Source organism: Ischnura elegans, chromosome X (genome assembly GCF_921293095.1).
Source record: "Ischnura elegans chromosome X, ioIscEleg1.1, whole genome shotgun sequence".
Taxonomy (NCBI): Eukaryota; Metazoa; Arthropoda; class Insecta; order Odonata; family Coenagrionidae; genus Ischnura; species Ischnura elegans.
In genome coordinates, this window is record NC_060259.1 from 5,610,132 (window position 1) to 5,628,211 (window position 18,080).

An 18,080-nucleotide genomic window follows, 5' to 3' on the forward strand; every position below is an offset into this window, starting at 1 on the left:
CCCAGCAAAAATGAGCCACCACCATTCCTTTGCCTTTACACTATCATTCCAAATTCTTTTTGCAGGTTTCCACATTCCTAGGTTTTACTAAGTGCCTATCCAAGCTATTGAGGCACATTACTTTGTTGCCAAATCTTATTAGCCAACCCTGGATGAATTGCTTACAGTTATGTCTTCCGAAATAGGGCATTATTGACTCATCAAAACTCATGCACTGTCCTTCTCCAAAATATCTGCCGAATTTTTCCTCTGCCATGTTCATAACAGTCACATTGTTTTATATACAAGCTCAATTTTGTCGTCCAGTGTAGCCTCACAATAGTGTCTTTTACTGGGAACTGTATGATACCCACTTAAAAACAGAACTATATACTATGTACAGTCACTTTCAAAAGTCGGTCCCCAGGGCCAGCGCGAGCAACTACATTTTCCGCTGCGCTCGAACTTCGGGTATTGCTTATGCCTTCTGTGCCTTGAATGGGTCAGTTTGACTTACTCTCACCATCCGCGAAATCTTACAGAACACAGGCGAAGCATAAGTTCTCAGTCATGCGATTCTGACAGTGATAGTATTCTGAGACAGATGGTCTGTAGTCTGGCTTGTACTAAAAAATACCAAGACGTATTAGCGCTTCTACGCTCATGTAAGGAAGAAACGAAAATCGGAATTAACGCCTGATAGAGTATTCTAAAAGTTGCCTCCAAAATAACATTCTAGATTATGCCTTAAACACATTATTACCAAACACGATCAATGCATATTGTTCAATATATTAGTATTTTATTCACACTGATAGGCGCATTCATCATTCCTAATCATTTTCTTGGGATATATATATTATCCTACAGATTTCTACGCATCTCATCAAACGAGAAATAAAAAATACTAATGTGCGCCAAATTATTACATTTACTTCGTTATGAAATTTATTCCAGTCGTTACTAACATTTCCCTAAGAAAATATTTAAATAATGCTTAATGTATTCCAGGTATCAGTAAGTAATTAAAATATTTCTCTGTGTTCGAGGAAATTGGAATGTCTAACTAGTTATCATAAATATATTTTCGATGGATAAAAAACCTTCGGAAACATTAATTACATGACTTGTTTGCCTCTTTCTTACTATTTTAAGGCACATTTAGTATATGCTTTATCTTTCACCCTTTCACTGAGAGGTCAAACTAAGTCTTTCCCGTTTTTTGTTTCTTTTTTCTGTTAGAATCAGTCGTAATTGGTGTCTGGTGATATCATGCATGTCAATGTTCTCTACATTATTATGTATAAGTGGTTTAACACTTACTTACACCCACATAATGAATACCTTGTGGCAGTCTTACGGGTGAACAGATACTGATCATTATCCTACAAACAAAAAACTACGCATGCATAGTTTTCATCCGATAAAAATATACCGTGTTGGGTACCTGATAACCATTTCTGCGCAATTAATAAAAACGATATGTATTAGCAACAAAATATAAAGCTTGTGATGTAGCGATTTACGGTGCGAAAACTTAGACGACGACGAAAGATGGACAAGAAAAGAATGAAGGCATCCGAGATGTGAGTATAAAAAACAACGGAAAAGGTGAGATGCACGGAGAGGAAAAAAAGACGGAGAGATTTGAGGTACGTGGGGAGGAGAAGTATGAAGGTAAGGATATGGATAGAATGAAAGGGCCCTAATGCAATGGGCGTTACTGTTAATTTAAGTGGTAAGTTGAAATTGGGAGGGGTGCAGGCGGGGTGATTCGTAAAATCTTTCATGTAATCCTATAATATCAAGATACCTTTAATAATAATGATAAATACTCCCTTTTTCATTTCAAAACAGCAGGTCAAATTTGTTTTTTCATGACCACCATAAATGGTTGACTCACAATCATAATGCCACACTGATGTTGCTTGTACTATTTTTCTTAAAAAACACCGAACAATACTAATGTATGAGTATTCCCCAGAAAGAAAAGGACAACATTTCCTACGACGCATTGCGGTCTGAAAGCTTGCCATTTTTCTCAATGCCCATAAATATCTCGCTACTTCTTTCACTGAAAAATTATATTTATCTTCAAAGCAATTCAAGGCAATACGACTGCTCATCTGAAAAATATAATGCAAAAATTATTTTCTCTCATAAAACAATTTCTTTGCCGGTGGTTTTTCTAAGTGAGAAATTAAAATACTTCTTCTTATTTTATATTAATAGAATGGGAATACGTAACGGTATTCAAAATGTAGGCACCACTTGTCCTCCGAATAAACTCAAACTTAGGGAGTAACTGATATTTCACTTGTTAACATTGAAAAATGTCTGAAAATCCTTCGCCCTCGACACGGGTGAACGCGAGCGTGGATGGTAGCCGTGATGCTAACGACAATATTAACGTTGGTGTGTATATTTACGTATTTTTATCAAGACCACGTTGAGAAAAAAATATTGGAGTATTATGCTCGAAATGTTCCGAAAATTTTATTTGTACTAAATGTGCTGTATAAGTTTACAAAACGAATTAGTTTAATTGTGTTTAATTCCTCATTGAAATTGGCAGGGGACATCGGAATATGAAGTAACCTATGTAACATGCTGTGAAAGGCTGATTACTTCTGAGAAAAACAATGTCTTGAACTGGAGTGGATCACTTGGTCCGTATAGGAGTTTTTCCGAAAGACTGAAAACTCGAGGGGATTGTTGACCTTAGTGACTTTAAGATCTAGGAAGTTGAGAGAGTTATTATCTTCTATTTCGTAAGTGAAATTCAAATTGCGGTCCAAAGAATTCAAAAAAGATAGGAACGTTTGTAGTTGTCTTTTTGAGCCAGTCCAAATACAAAACACATCGTCTACATATCGATGCCAGGATAGCACATTTTTGGTCTGTGTATTATTGGGTGAAAACAGGTTCCTTTCGAAAAAGTCCATATACATGTCCGCCAGGAGAGGGGATAAAGGAGAGCCCATGGCCAATCCATTGGGCTGTTCATAAAATACACCGTTAAATTTGAAATAATTTTGAGACACACAAATCCTCAATAGATCACACAAGTCACTTATAATGGGAGCTGCCACACGTTTCTGGACGAGAATAGATTCTGCTGTCTACGGCTTCTTTGGATGGGACACAGGTGAAGAGATTGCACACATCGAAAGACACTGACAAGCACTTATTGGGAATATCAATTTTAGATACGTGTTGGATGAAGTCAATGGCATTAGTAACTCCATACTTAGGGGTAAACTTTGAGTGATGTCTTAGCACACAGTTGAGTTTTTTCGCCAAGAGGTAGCTTGGAGCCATGACGTTAGAAACAACGGGTCTAATTGGACAATCACTCTTGTGAATTTTAGGAAGCCCAAAAAAACATGGAGCTGAGGGATTCATTTGGTGTAGCCTAATCACTTCATTCCACTTAAATAATGCTGAAACTGATTTTAAGGCTCTTTTCCGAATAGGCATTGTTTTTCTCAGAAGTTATCAGCCTTTCACAGCATGTTACATAGGTTGCTTCATATTCCGATGTCCCTTGCAATTTCAATGAGGAATTAAACACAATTAAACTAATTGCTAAAAATAACGGATACAACGAACAGTTAATTGATAGCTTATATCGGAAACAATTAAAAAAACAAGCAGTGGGAGAAATTTATGGATCCCGAACGCGACAATAATCCACAGCCAAGTGGCGTAGAATCCTTTCTTTAACCCTTTGAGTGCGGATGGCATAGCATTGATGCCCAGTGTAGGTCCTGCCAACGGGCGGGTGGCATCACATTGATGCCACGCCGGCCTATGTCCTTCAATCGCTCCCTATGCTCCTCCGCTCTGTTCTATCTACTCTCATGATGGTTTCCCGCACACAAAATGGATTAGGCTACCTGCATATGCCTTCCCTTTTTTAAAAATAGTTTATATTTTTTGAGTAAATTTTTTAAATATTTATGGAGTACTTTTTTATTTGTAAGATTTTTCACCATTACAAAAAAATTTAAATGTGATATTTTCTTTACTTTTCTGAATATTTGTACTAAGCGTTACCACATTTGAAGGTTATTATTTTCGTTTTAGTCCTATTAAAATTTTTCAAGCAATATTTCCTTTCATCTCATTGACGAAAAATATTTTTGTATTTCAAATTACGGTCACTATACCTACACACGCTAAACACAGTTGAATAATCTGTTGCTGTTTTTATTAATGTGTAAACTTTATATTTACATAATGCCGTTATAACTCCTAACATTCTTCCATAATATATTTGCCACTCGTTTTCTGAACGATCCTTTCAATAGGGGTCTGATTATACTGGCTACGGAAGAAGAAATAGAGTTTTCGACTTTATCTCATTTATTTCGTATGAGTTTGTTAAAGTTACTAGGTGGGAATAATTACGAATACTAATTCGTTATTCACGGGAAATAATGAAGGTTCTAGGGAAACTTTTATATTTTTTCCATTTTGAAGGAGAAATTGGAAAAATCCTTGGGGAAAAAATGATCGAATTTCGGGGCTCAAATAAAAAAGTCGTTTTCCGTCACCGTGGAATAGACTACAAGTCGCTCTGTGTCGCCTGTTATCTCTATTTTTAGAAGTATTTTTGCCATTCTTATTAGAAATCCATGCAACTATTCTGTTCGTAGAAAAGGTCAGCTCTTCCTTCTCAGTTTTTGCGACTCTCGTTATTAGTACAGTCTCTCTTTCGGACATCTTTCGATTTCGTGCATTTTCACTCCTCTATAGAGATTTTTTTTCTAATATTACCGTATGGCCTTTTTCCATTGGACATTTTTGTATTTTACATATATTTAGCCACTTACGTGGAATATGGGAGACATCTTCATTTTTAACTTTATTCCTATTTTCAAACCCCAAAGACCGTTTATGTATCAGCCTTTGGTCAACTAGGCTTAGAATATCTCCTCGCAATAAAACTACCTCTGGCACAATTTACTCAAGTGTATGCATGGAACACTGCATTGGGTCTTCTCCGCGAAGGTTTTTTTTAACTTTGAAGCAATTTACATATTTTCCTTCGACCAAATAGAGCTATTATAATCAGAAAAGAAAGTCAGCAAAATTTCTATGCGCAAAGAAACAATTATTTTTGGATTATTATACGTTGCCGTTTTATCTGGAGCATTCACGTTTAGACATTTCTTGTACGTCGGTTCTAAACTTTAACGCTTACATCTCTTTCTGACTGCAAAAGAGCAACCTCATTAGTCTTGTGCATTTTGTAAGTGTAATGTATTTTACTGTAGTATATTTTACAGGTGTTAACTGAGGTTTACGTTGAGGATGCAAGTATGTGGAGCTGGAGGAAATATTGTCATCTGAAAGGCTTTGGTCCATATTGCCAATGCCTCTCAACATGCAGTTCTTCAAGGATAACCAAGCATAGGAATCTTACTCGTGGGGTATGGGAGACATTTTTGGTCCGATATACCTAATGTATGATTGTATGAAGTATTGTAAGATGGCCATCCATTCCAGATTATTGGAAAAGGTAGGAAAATATCTTCGATTTTTCCCTGCTTCACAGCACTTTTTCCCGAGACCGATTTCAACTAATTTTCCGTTGCATGCAGTTTGGCAGGAACCCTGGAGTAGATGATCCGATACCAAGAGACCCCTTGCATAAAATTCGACCCCTTTTGAAATTATTCACTCAAAGAATGAAAGAAATTTATTATTTAACATTCTTTCCTTCACAAAAGATCCCATCCCAAGAGAAGAAAGGAGTGGGGTGTATAGACTAAAATGTGAATGCAATGCGGTGTATGTTGGGCAAATGGGGCGACAATTTCAAGAACGGGTGAAAGAACACCAAGCCTGCTTGAGAAATAAAAAGACTACTTCACAATTTGCCACACATTTGTTAGATAACAATCATCAAAGTGATTTTGCTTTTGAAGTGCTTCATAATGAACCTAAAGGACCTAGATTAGACGCTTTGGAACAGATGGAAATTTGGCAGCACGTATGTTCCAATGACAACATTGTAAACGAATTTTTGTATGACTCCCACTCCCCTCTTTTAAGCCTCCCACTCCTAAATTCCTGGGCTAATGACATGACGAACCCTTTGGCCTCTCTCTCACCTGAACCATCCCCCCTCCACCTGCCATGCCCTCCCCAACGGAGCCTCCTCCCCCTAACTTCTTTCATACCATATGACCAAGTTTACTTTCCCCCTCCCTCTTCTCAATTGGGCAATCCGTTCAACCCTGTTACCTCCCTCCCCCCCCCCTCCTAGCCTGGTATGAAAGGATGTGATGGACCTCTGTAGAGTTCACCTGATGATGACGTCTTACGTTGAAACCATGGTCGTGAATAAATATTAATGTGAAAGCACAAAGGTCTTCTTTTTAATTTAATTATGAATTGCTTTCACCAAGTTACGCCTCAAACAATCAAGAGAATACTTGCCCAGCCACTCAAGTGTGCAGTGAAACACAATTTTCAGCAGGCAGTAATGCTGTAACATGGATACCTCAAAAGCTGCTGTCTGAGCATGTAGAAGAATTGGTTTTTCTACATGAGAATTTGAAAGGATCAAACATTACATGATTCATTTACGTATATAATCTTTATTGCAATTGTGCAAATGCCTTTACTCAGTGCTCTTCCAAGCAGTTTGGATACATTAATTAATTAAATGGTCAACATATTACTATTAATTTTCATTCATCTCCTAATTCTGACAAAATTACCATCAACATTCCTCATTATCTTTTTGTTTTTACATCAGGCTAAGCCTTTCAGAACAGAAAACTTACAAGCAAATCTGAAAATAATAATAATATGTAGGAGCATGCACTGTTGTATTGCCTGGTCCAGAAGTTACCATACTCGACTCTGAGAACTGTGAACATCTTAGGATCATAAGCCAGACAACACATGCTCTGAAGATAATGACAACGATCATCTATTGAAGAGTGCTCAGATGAGGACCAATTCAGATTCAGAAAAAGCAAGCATACGGGAAGCAATACTGGCCCTAAGGCTGCTCCTTAAGAAGAGAAAAGCAAAAGAACAAGCCAACGTTTGTTGTGTTCATGGACTTAGAGAAGGCATGTGACAATTTGGATAGGAACACAATACTGGGAATCCTGAAAGAAATTGGAGTTATTTACTATAACAAGAGATTCATCTACAATTTATAAAAAAAAACATGCCGTGATGCTAAGATAAGGATCCAACTGTGAAGATGCAAGAATTAGGAAAGGTGTAAGACAAGGCCATGCTTTGCCACCAGCAATTTTCAATGTCCACATCGAGAAAGCCACTAATGAAATCAAAGAAAAGGCCTTGGGAGTGAATACCCATGGAGACAAAGGTAGCATACAACTATTTGCCGATGACATAGCTGTTATTGTAGAGACAGATAAAGATTTGAAAAAGATTCTGGTTAATATGGGTACGGTAAAGAGTAAGTATCAGCTGAAAACAGGCACAAAGATAACCAACATATCAGTACGCAGCAGAAGAGAAGAAGTCAGTCAAGACTACCATTAAAATACGGAGGACAAAACCGGAGGAGGTGGATGAATTGTGTTATTTGGGAAGCAGGATAAATAGCAATGGGAGAAGCAAGAAAGAAATCATTAGCAGAATAGCACAAGCAAATACAGTGCAACCTCGATATAACGACACCCCACGGTGCACTAATAAACTCTCGCTATAGCGAATTGTCGCTTTACCGGAGGTGGAGCAAATAATAGCCAATATACCTGTTGCGAACAGATATACAGGGACAGGGGTGGTGCGGCGAAAGATAAACATCTATCCTATAAACGTAAGCATAAATCCAGACGAAAAGCGATGTTTTCTACATCACTAAATTTCCTTACTCAAACAACGACTAACTATTCAAACAATTTATAAGCGCCGCACTGAATAAAAATCATGCAAAGCATATTTTCGTCAATCATTATGCCAATGCACAACCGACGAAGCCATTTTTCTACGCACTTAATTAGTTCATTTACGTGATCATTCTATTATTTTGGTATTTTCCACTGAAAATTCAAAAATTAACTGATAAAACAGTATCGCGGTTATTAATTGCCTCAAATGTTTCCATTGATGTATGTTTATTGTTTCTGTACGTAAAGCGGCAGTGAAGTGAAATAACGCATTACATTTGTTTCTACTGGCGAATACGGTGGAAGGTTGTATAACGTTCCCGCCTTAGAAGACTTTTTCTATCAGATAATGTAATATCTTCATCATCTATGGTAAAAAGTTTGCTAAGCTTGAAAATGATGTGATTACAATTGCCGTTGTTGAAAAAAAGTTTCTTTTTGAGTGTTACGCTCGCGATGTATTTGAAATAATACACCGAGTTTACCGCGGCATTGCAAACGAGAGTTAGTTGTTCTGTGAGTTCTTCCAGCGGCCACCAGGGGATGCTCGGCTACCCACGTGACAAAAGGAGCGCCAGTACGACTCCGACCACTGACGCGAATAGTTTACCCTTGTAAATTCGCAACGGAGATAAATACGTCCATCCGGACAATTCACGCTGAGTATCATTGCTTCGTACATCCTACTTTATCGCTAAGGCACACTACCTACCTTTAGAGGCATCATTGCAAGAAATACCTCATACTGCAAGGCTTTTGTCGGGGAGCTGTATGTAAAAAAGTTCCTTAGCCCCTTTCTCAGAAGTTACCGCAGATTTGAGTGGGCAAAAACACCCGAACAAAGCTCCTTATAACTCTTCATCGTCTGCATTCCTTGGGCACTTTTGTTTTTTTAATTTTGCAGAGCGAATAGGAGGATAAATTAATTTCGACACTCTCATATTACTCCTTTATTTTTATTTTCTCGCTTAGACGTGTTTGGTGTTTTTTTGGCCATGGTGGCTGCCATCAAATGCTTTCTATTCACGCAACTCACGGACGTGCGGGTATGCTGCCGACTGCTTTCTGCCGCCCGAGGAACAAAAGAAGATGAAGCATTCGCGAATGCTAATGCCACAATATTTTCACCAAAATGAACTACTTATTTATCGAACGACAGTTTACCACATAAATTTGAGACTAAGCACTCCATTAACTTCATTTCTAACAGATCGCTAGCAATTGCAGAGGTTAAGGAGTCATGATGAAAGTCTTCCGGCGGTGAAACCCTCGCTATGGCGAGAGCCAACACCAAAAGGGTCTCGTAAAAACGAAATTTTCAACACGCTTTTTATAGGGTCAATTGGTGGTGCATCGGCTATCTCTCGTTATATCGGGTGTGTCGCTATAGCCCGTATTCGCTTTAACGAGGTTCCACTGTAGAGCATTCCACCAAGTGGTGTATTGGTATTTTGACAGTCTATTGTCTTTTGAGTGATGAGCAACCCCCTGGTGGGAGTGATGGGGAAGCGTTGTGTGGCCACATGGGCCGGATATATGGGATCGTGTGCTGTACAATAAATAGTTAAATCCCGCGACATCTGTGTGTTTATTTTAATGTACCTACCGCAGGGGGGAAACGTAACAAGTGGCGACGAGCGATGAGTCAGTAAACACCCAGTGCGTGTGTTGCGGAGTAATTACTGTGTGTCAGATACGATGGTGAACCCTCTGGTAAAAACTGCCCTATTCAGGCGCATGGATCCTTTTAGCCCGGACGAGGAAGATTTTGTATCGTACGCCGAACGTTTTGAGCAGTATTTTCTACTGAAAGGGATAACGCAAGAGGAAGTGAAGGTTCCGATGTTTATAACATTTTGTGGGGCATCAACATATACACTGTTGAAAAACATGTTGTTCCCAAAAAAGCCTACGGAACAGACATTTGCGAAATTGGTGGCTATTCTTACGACTCGTTATGCCCCAAAACGACTGACTATTGCGGAATGGTGCAATTTTCATACCCGTTCACAACAGACCAGTGAAAACGTAAAAGAGTTCATCATAGCCCTTAAGAAACTTGCAGAATTTTGTGATTTCGGAGATTTTTTGAACGATGCTTTGAGGGATAGGCTTGTTTGTGGTGTAGAATCAGCAGTGATCAGACAGAGATTACTTCTGGAGAGTAAATTAACGTTTGAGCAGGCATGCATCATCGCCAACGATTTGGAGCTGGCACAGAAGAACTCGATTTTTGACGGGGTTGACAAGTTCTCGAATCTGGAAGTTGGGGCAGTTTATAGGGGAGCCCCAAACACTAAGCAGAACTTCCACCGCCAACCAGATGCTGGTTTGAGCCGCAGGAGAGAGGACATTCCAGCACAACCGGGACCATGTCAAGAGAACGGGCAACGGACCAATTGGTATCAGAGGAATGCTGTGTGTCAACGGTGCGGAAGATTCCACAAAGAGGATTCCTGCCCCCCCCCAGGATTGGGAATGCTTTAGGTGCCATGGGAGGGGGCACGCTTCCAGAATATGTCGAAGCAGGGAGTTTGTGAGGTGTACTCAGACGATTGGGAGATCGGTCTGTCAGATGACATTTCCCACTCACAAAACACCCATCCCACCAAACCAAGGTCCGAGTCGCAATGCATTTACTTGCCTGCTGTTAAATAGGTATCTGGAACTTCACCACTGTTTGTAAATATGTATGTGAATGGAGTTTTATTAGCTTTTGAGGTAGATAGTGGTGCTAGTGTGTCTTTAGTATCTGAAGAGACATATCACTGGTATCTCAACGGTGCGAAACTCCACAAGTGTATCCTATCCTTGAAATCAGTCACTGGTGACCAAATTAATGTCAAAGGAAAAATTGAAGTTAGGGTATCTTGGGTCAGTGGGAATGCTAGTAAGAGCCACACATTAGAATTAGTTGTTGTGTCTTCCACTGTGCGAGTAAGGCCTCTCATGGGTCGCCCCTGGCTGGATATTTTGTCCCCAGGATGGAGAAAGAGGCTACTTTCTTGTTGTGTTTCAAATGAGGGGCACCTTGATGTGGATGATAACAATATTTTCAAGTTTGAGTCAAATACAACGTTGGAAGACAATTGTTATAAATCGCTGTTGAAGGACAGCAAATTGCTATCCAGTTATGCATGCAAATATCTAAATGTTTTCAGCGGGAAATATTCAAACATGATCAAGCAGTTTAAGGCAAATCTTGTGATTAGGGAGAATGCTTTCCCAATTTTTCATAGGCCATACTCAGTACCTTTTGCCTTAAAAGGGGAAGTTCGTAAGCAATTGGAAGAAATGGTAACCAGTGGGGTTCTAAGACCTGTGAAACACTCAGAATGGGCATCCCCAATAGTGTGTGTTCCAAAAGCAGACGGAGGTGTTAGGATTTGTGTTGACTTTAAGGTGACCTTCAATAGGGTTTTGGTCACAGATTTCTATCCCTAGCCCAAATTAGATGATGTGTTTGGATCATTGGCTGGGGGGACTGTATTTTGTACGCTAGACCCCCAAAATGCATATTTGCAGTTAGGTGTTGGACTAGAATCTCAGAAGTACCTTACCATCAACACTGATGATGGACTTGATCAATTTACCCGCCTACCCTTTGGCATCTCTAGTGCTCCAGGTATTTTTCAGTCTGTAATGCGGGAAATTGTCAAGGGTTTGCCCATGGTTACATGTTATTTGGATGACTTATTAATTTCAGGGAAAGTTTCAAAAGATTGCCAAGAAAGGGTGGAAATGGTGCTGAACAGGCTAAATGAATATAATGTGAGGGTAAATATGAATAAATGTAAATGGTTTTGTGAGTCTGTGGATAATTTAGGTCATACAATAAGTGCAAAAGGTGTTTGTCCAATATCACACAAAATGAAGGCCATACTGGAGGCTAAGGTTCCCAAAGATGTATCACAAGTGAGATCCTTTGTGGGAATGTTAAATTTTTATCATCGCTTCCTGCCTAACCTTTCTAGCCTACTATTTCTACTTACAAGCCTAAGTATTTCACGCTTTTAGATTTTTAAATGACGATATCTATTTTTCGCGATTAAATGAAAAGTGAAAATTTTCAAGCGCGCGGAAACGAGACGCGTAAGTATGAATGTCGGGAAATCTCTCTCCGTGTGGCGTATTTCTGGTTCCCGCTGCCGCCCTGTGAGGTGACCTTGAGGCGAGTTGAGCGCTGATAGGACGCAGGCTGCTAGCGGGTAGCTGAGTACCCTGCTGGCTGGTAGCGCTTGGCTTAAATAAGGATTATTAATATCTTATCAAATGAAGAAAACTTTCCGACCTTAGCCAGTTTTAATAAGTGATTATTAAGACATGTTTCCCTGAGCTCTGCGCCTCATGCATGCATTGGTAACATCAGAAGACGTATAACTCCTATCTTCTCGTATAGAAACTAGGTCCCTGTGACGTCACGTGGAGTGGCATCGCATGGGCGCCAATCTGGCCCTTTTCAAATGAGGATAAAAATGGACCATTGCCATTCGTCTAAACCGGTATTTATAAAACGAAATAATTTGTATATTATGAATACAGTAATGGTGGGTAACGAATCGCAATCAATGCCTTTCGTTTTATTTGATGAAGGAAACTACCCTAATGTCCCATTTTTCAGACAAAGATATGATATCTCCCTGGAAAATGGATGTTTGTTAATGGGGTCAAAGGTGATCATACCTCTCAAATTGCAGAACGACATGCTGAATTTATTGCATGGGTCACAAACAGGAATTGTGAGAATGAAGTCCCTTCCTCGTTCATTACGCTGGTGGCCAAATGTTAACAGGGATATTGAGGAGAAGGTGAAAAATTGTGAAGCATGCCAAATTGTAAATTTTCAACCAGACTGTTTGCAAAAGGCATCATGGCCTAGGGTTGATATTTGGGGCAGGTTGGATGTTGATTTTTTTGTTATGCAAAAGAAATATTTCCTGGTTATTGTTGATAGTGAGAGTAAGTGGATTGAAGTGTACCCTATGGCAAATGGAACTGATGCTAGGAAAGTATGTGAAAACCTGAGTACATTATTTAGCACTTTTGGTTATCCATCACAGATAGTCTCTGATAATGGCCCCCCATTCAACTCAAAGCTGTTTGTTGATTTCTGCTCCCATAGAGGCATTGAGGTATTTAAGTCCCCAGAGTACCATCCCCAATCAAATGGTATTGCAGAGAGAGCTGTTCAAACCATTTAAAGGTTACTTGCCAAGAAGTTGAATACAACACCAGGTGCCCTTAGTGACAAAAACATTCACTCAGTCCTTGGCAAAATTTTACTTGCCTATCGTACTACACCTTTGGCAACAGGTGAGATAAGCCCTTCAGAAAAGATGTTCAAGTATAAACCTCGCACCCTCTTGTCATTAATTAAACCACCCTCTAATAGTCTCACCTTTCCAAGCTCTAGATACCCAGAATACAAGGTGGGGGAAGCTGTTTTGGTAAAAATTAGACCAGGCAGGGTGCCTGTAAAAGGTGTAATTGGGAAGAGGGTCAGTGTGGTTACTTACAGGGTGTACATTGGAAGCCAATATCGGTACATGCACATGAACCAATTGAAACGCTTGCCACCTACAAAAATTATCCCTAAAGCTGGTGACCCACAGTCAAATTTACATCAAAATTTTTGGACAAAAATTTTGATGCAACTGGACAGGGGGTGTCCCACGATGCATCTCATTTTGATCAAAAACAAACGAAAGACGATATTTATGTAAACAAATTTGGAAACTTGTGGAGGTGAAGTATTCTGTCTTTTTTAGCAGGCGAAGTTGTCTGAACAGGCCTCTTGAACATAAAAGAGGTGAAAAAAGAAAACAGAAGGAATGCTGAACTTGGCCTTGGCTGGAAAGGGGGTATGAATGCGTTGGAATAAGCATGCTAAACATGTTGGAGAAGGAGTTGGTCTCCGATGTTCCCGTATATTATCAATAATAATTGACGATAAGTGAGAATATTTTCATGTCCCTTATTAGCAAGGTTGAGGGCAGAATAAAACGCCAGGATACAAACGTAAGGCAGTTTATTCCCACGAGGAAAATGTTATTAATAAATGATGGACATTGTGGTTGAGGAGATGTTATGAATAGTGCTGTAAGCGTGCATTTAAATCACATTTTTCTCTCCTAATCTAGCAGTTGCTAAAATAAGGTCCTTATCCTATAATCATAGCAATAGAAATGGGCAGCTGTAGTGTTTCACAGGTATAATCGTCAGTTCATATTAGTCATTTCTCCAGCTGCTAGCTCGCACATTGTATGCCCTCCACAAAGCTAACCTGTAGAATTCGGCCTCGATACCTTAATTAAATCTTTTATTCTTTCCAAAACATCCCTCCTTGTATTGCGATTCTAAAGATTGCTTCCTTCTTATTAAAGATCAACTAATTATTACGGATTTCCTAGTTGAGAGTTTCCATCGCCTATCATAAAGACCAATTTTTGCTCATATTTACTTTAAGGACCACACCAGGCAATGAAATAGACGATCACGAACATATATATATATTTGAAATAATGTTTTGTGAATTCACTCCGTGGTATGGTGATATTATAAATTTAAAACTAAACCTTTTAGTATTCCATACAGTACTAATGAAAAAACTCAACCGGCTTCGATCTTTTCAAGTCCTTATATAGAGGTTTACGATTAAGATAACGACCAGAAAAGGTGGAAACCGGTTGGGTTTTTAATGCATACTGTGTGGAATACAACAAAGTTTATTTTTAAGTCCATAAGATACATAATTATTACTTAAAACACTCATGCAGACGATAAATAAGTTTAACCTATTTGGTCTGTGTGACAGCGCTTGGCGATGCTTTTTTGTCAAAGGCCCTGTGATTGGTTGGTTTCATCCAATTGGATGAAAATTTAGAACCTGTCCTATCCATTTGTACAAATTGGTGATTTGTACAAACGATAGGACCAAAAGCCAGTTGGATGAAATTTTGACCGTGGGACAGGGTGCGCGTCAGTTGCATCAAATTTTGATGCAAATATTTTGATGTAAATTTGACCGTGGGACATTGGCTTAAGCCAAATGTTTTCCCTTTCCACTTGTTAGCAGATCCTGATGACTCAGCTGTGGATGCAGCACCTCTATCGTCAATGGTGCAGACTCCCTTGACCATTTCCCCTCGACCCAGCCCATCTTATCCTGCCTCTGTCCCAACTGCTGAAATGGTAATACCCACGGCTAACCAATCCTCTAGGAATACAGGTCCAAAACTTGGCCGCTCCAACAGACCATCCAACCCCAACAGCACACATTTGGATATACATATGTATTTATATTGTATTTTCATGGGTCACATACAAATGTATTTTTGTTATGTATTACATATGTAATACTTATGTATTATTGAATGTATTTCCTTTGTATTCATACATATGTAAAAGTGGTACGTGTTACATGATAAATACATTTGTATTTTTGTGTATTTTTGAAATTTGAATACTTATGTAAATGTGGTCAAAAATACAAATGTAAATATCGTGTAACACGTACCACTTTTACATAAGTATGAATACAGAGGAAATACATATGTAAATGTGGTCAAAAATACACAAAATATACATTATGTATATTTCCTGTAATTTTTGAGAGGTGGATTTTCGTGGCGTCTTGTGAAATGTTCATAAACATTTTTTCCAGAAATAATATGTTCACTGCAAACGCCAGATTTCCTCATTTCAATGATCATTCATCCATTCGACCCAGAAAGCCTAAAAATAAATCATATACTGATCGATGTGAGCAAGGGTAGTATGGCGGCCATATTTATGTTAATTTGTAAATGCACGCGAAATACAGACGTATTACATATGTAAAATTCAGTTTCCATCCGCGAAATATACACATGGAAAATGGTTCACAATACATGAAAAATACAAAAAATAGTTCTTGCACAGAGCAAAAGTAGAAGCGAAGTTTAATTTTTTAAACAATATTTTAAATTAACTGTTTAAACAAAAATTAAATTCTCAATTCTGCGTCTCCACTGTCGCAATAAGCTAGGGAAGTGAGTGGGAGTGATAATCTCGTTAACAGTTAAGCTCGGCATTTCGTTCGAGACTACGAGAACGTCGAGAACGTGCTGTAGGAGGAACTCCGGCTACTGATGTATAGTTAATTTTATATTTGTTTGTATTATTATACGTATTGGAAGAATTGACATAGTGTTTTAATCCTCGATAACCGGTGCGTGTGGATGGTGTGCTCAACCCGAAGCTATGTTTTGCTAGAAATGTGCTTCAATCCCGCACGTTATTGCGATTCGTGCAAGCCAGCTCCAACAGTTTCCTGTCACTGGATAATTAAGGTAGGGTATGATTTATCTTTAATTATATTGTACGCCTACATAGACTACATTAATTATGTTATTTTAGTATATTTGGATACAACTATTGGCGCAATGTGTTGACCACATAAATATTGCGCCAATAGAGGTAATTATTTTGTTTATGTTTGGCTATTGTTTCCCTTTTTTGTTGAGTTATGTATCGAGGAGACTGGTCTCCATTGAAGTTATATGGTAAAACATAGTAATGTCAATCTTGTACGCATAAATTAATAGATTATACGTCGTATAGTAATTCCGTGCTTCGCGGCTGAAGTTACATTTTTTTCTTCTCTTAATTAAGAGCAGAAAAAATTGTTTAAAGGAATGTTTTCGATCACGTGTAAGTTGTTTTATCGCTGTTTATTACCACAACCTACTGTATTGTAGTTCTTGCATTCCTTGTTATCCTATGCTTTAGTCATAACATCTTTGACCGTAGACTTACCAGCGTAGCCTTGTCACTAATAGATTCCTCGAGGTTCCGAGACGTTTTGCCCACTACTTCTAATTATTTAACGAACAAGAAGTATTGGTCGTGTAATATCGGTTCCCTTAAAGCTAAGTGTAATATTTCTTTCATCTTGAAATGCAGTCAATCAAGGTGCATTTCGTCATTATTATTATTAACACAAGATAAATACGTAATTTTCATGCGAAAGTTCGTAATTATATGTAAGAAAGAGGTGCGTATGGGCCAAATTAATTAATTATAATTTTATTTTCATGCTCTTTCGCGCATACCCAGGAGGCGACGATGTAAATAGCTTGGCCTGGACAAGAGGAGAATGGATTACGGAAAAAGCGACGAAGCAAAGCCATAAGACCATGTGGAATTGTTAATACCGAGGTAAGGTTTGAGGGAAATATTTTTTTTATCCATAATGGAGAGGTTTCTTAAAGTTAAGCCTGAAATTATCGGTTGTATGAAATTTATGTGTTTGAAAATTTGATATCACAAGTTTATATTTTTTCTGTGTGAATCATCCGCTACTAAATCATGGTACTAATATATTAGTATCATGTTCTAAATAAGCATACCAATGGATACACTTTTTCCTAGTTAATTTATATTTAAAAGTAGTCATATGATCTTTTCTCATATTTATCATTCTTCTTAATAGAAAGGCTATTAATTTTGTAAAATGAAAGCATATCCCCAAAATATATGATTTCTCAAAGGATAAGGTCAAATCTGTGCTAGCTGGGACCTCGGCATAATTGGTAAATGAAAAAATTTAAAACTTATGTCTGGAATCTAGCAGAGAAGCCAAACTTTCATTTGCATTCAGAATACAGAATTAGTACTAAAATTACAGACTTCACAGAATACTGACTGCCTATATGAATTGAAAAAAAATAAAATTGAAAGGCCTTGAGCTCCTATTCAGATCTTACAAAAAGATATATATTTTTGCATGACTTTTAAACTTGACTTCTTCTTTTCTCCTTTCAGGAAGTGGCTTATGGTGCAAAGTTGGTTTCCTGAATTCAGGTTTCTTCTTGTGCAATGGGTTACAATGCTTGTTCCGTGCTAATATTTTTTTACTACTTTCCAACTCAAACCATTGTTTGTACTTGATTTATCTTTGTGCCATTTTTTTAAACTAAGTTTCACCTACTGTTTGCTGGCCCTTAATGCTTGTTGGCAATATTCATGGCCACACTTGTTCTTTGTGTGTATTATTTTATTTTTCTCTTTGAATAAATGTTTTATTATCTGTATGTTCTGGTTTCCTTATATTTATTCATCCGTTTGATCCATATTGATATTAAGTGGATGTGGGTCAGAAAATCAATATGTATAATTCGTGTATGAGGGCCTGCAGATACATATGTATATTACATGTAAGGATATTCAGAT

At 38.2% G+C, this 18,080-nt stretch overlaps 1 protein-coding gene and 1 long non-coding RNA gene across 2 annotated transcripts in view; one reads left to right on the plus strand and one right to left on the minus strand.

Moving 5' to 3' along the window:
* The window catches only part of LOC124170625 (cytidine deaminase-like), a 51,114-nt gene that overhangs the window by 30,713 nt on the left and 2,321 nt on the right, over positions 1-18,080 (minus strand). The gene's annotated exons all lie outside the window — the stretch shown is intronic.
* Positions 16,152-17,719, plus strand: LOC124170626. The gene is made up of 3 exons (XR_006867522.1): positions 16,152-16,198; positions 16,965-17,066; positions 17,673-17,719. It is a non-coding gene; the product is annotated as an uncharacterized LOC124170626 (long non-coding RNA).